The 1,911-nt window shown below is 38.2% G+C and overlaps 1 long non-coding RNA gene across 1 annotated transcript; it reads right to left on the minus strand.

Annotated features, from left to right (window-relative positions):
* Positions 1–1,114: 1,114 nt before the first annotated feature.
* Positions 1,115–1,911, minus strand: LOC146677040 (uncharacterized). The gene is made up of 2 exons (XR_014907346.1): positions 1,343–1,911; positions 1,115–1,215 (listed from the first exon to the last, which is right to left on the minus strand). It is a non-coding gene; the product is annotated as an uncharacterized LOC146677040 (long non-coding RNA).

A 1,911-nucleotide genomic window follows, 5' to 3' on the forward strand; every position in this document is an offset into this window, starting at 1 on the left:
ACACCAGAATGTAACAAAAGTAAAACACAGAGTGTTGATTGAAATACCTGAGCTGCCTGTAATTATTGTCTATAATTAATTTTAATTTGAGTGTCTGTGGGCGTTAATTTTGATTAAATACAGCAGAGCTGGAAATGTACTTTTGTTTTGAAAAAATATTCTTATTTAGATCATTTATGTTAATTCAATTAAAAAATGTTGTATATTAAAAATTAAATACTAAATTAATTCCCGTGGCTCACAACCTCACAGCGCTTCCTTCACACAATGCCTTCACTGACTCGAGCACTGCGGGTGAAATCTAATGGAAGCATCTCTGAGCGAATCGAGGCACAAATTTACTTCCAGTAATGTTCGGCTCGCCGCCTGCTGCCGCTGGCTGCTGCTGGCTGCTGCTGATGGAGACGGCGGTGATGATGATGATGATGTAGCAGAAGGCCTGCAGTAGTTTATGATCCGTGCAAATGGAATCTGCATATTGTTGCATATGAGTTTGCCTAATGGACGCCTACACACTGAGGTGATGATAATAATAATAGAACATGGAGCGCAGGCTAACTGCTGTAAAACACACACACACAAACACACACACTTGCTCAGTCCTTCTTAAACCACAGAAAAGAGAGAAAGGAGATGAAGAGAGAAAAAGAAAAGAAGTGGACAAAAGAAAGATGACAAAAAGTAGCATTGAAGAAAGAAAAATGGAGCAAAGCAGAGCAAAGAAAATCAGAAGGGATGACTGTAAGCAGATTTCGGATGGGCCGGAATAATCTGGGCTGGACTTTGTAATTACAGAACTTATTGTTTTTAATATTTCTACTTCTCTTTATGACAAGCACGTTCACACCTAAAAATAACTTATAAAAACTGTCCCTGGTATATCACTGTTACAGTGTAGGCCATCCATTCATTTAAAGACTTTTTCAATGATTACAGCCATAAAGATGAGAAAGGAAGAGTGAGAGAGAATGTAAGGAAGAGGACTCCCTTACTGCATTTATTTATATTGTATTGTCTGTATAGCACTTTAGAGCACACCTTTCACTTTATTAAAAGCACCTTATCAAGCAATTTATGAGCATTGCACTTTAAGCATGGATTTGCACACAAGAAGTTTAAATATTTATTGACTATTTATTGGGAATTTTAAAATCAGTTGGTAGCCTTGTTTCAGATCCTGCACAGCTGCTCCTCATCAAGGAATGTGGTGGTTGTCTGTCAGGAGAGAAGAATGGTGATTGAGATTGTGATTAAGGTTTACCAATAAGGAAAACTAATGCAAGTGTGTGTGAAATCTAGGGATAAACGTGGTGCAAATAAGTGTAAGTTAATGATTACTCACCTTTCTTGCCTGCGTCCTCTTCAAGGTGTTTGGGCAAATGTTTCCCTGGGGGTCCAGACACCATTTAAAGGTTCCGGGAGAGACCATTGGTAAAGAGAGTGTGGTGAATCTTTTTGTGCTCGGGTTTCTGGGTTTTTATAATATTGGGTTTGGTGTAACATTAAAGTGTGAAGTATTTATTAATATGTAAATGTGAAAATGTATTTATGTATTTATTTATTCTTATTGATATATTGTATACTGTGGTGGAAGGTTGGGATTTAAGAATTTACCTGAGAGTGGAATAATGGTTTAGTCTGTGACAGCTGAACATATTTAAGGCTGCCAGTTGTCATTAGAGGATGGATTTTTGTGCTGTGAAGAAGCTTGACAAGTTAATTGTTTTAAGGAGAGCCATATAGCAAATAAATACTGTGTTCCACTACACTTGCCTTGGTCTGTCTCACTGTGTTTCCAGCCGCTAAGGGCTGCCCTGTTACAGAGAACTATCTCAACAGGAACATCTTCAAGGAGAAAAGGAACCAGGCGGAAATATTCAGCACTGACACGGTCTGATGTTCTTTGTCGTC

The sequence above is a fragment of the Rhamphochromis longiceps genome, linkage group LG2 (assembly GCF_057381845.1).
Source record: "Rhamphochromis longiceps isolate RC_006_pf linkage group LG2, R_longiceps_female_GT1.1, whole genome shotgun sequence".
Taxonomy (NCBI): Eukaryota; Metazoa; Chordata; class Actinopteri; order Cichliformes; family Cichlidae; genus Rhamphochromis; species Rhamphochromis longiceps.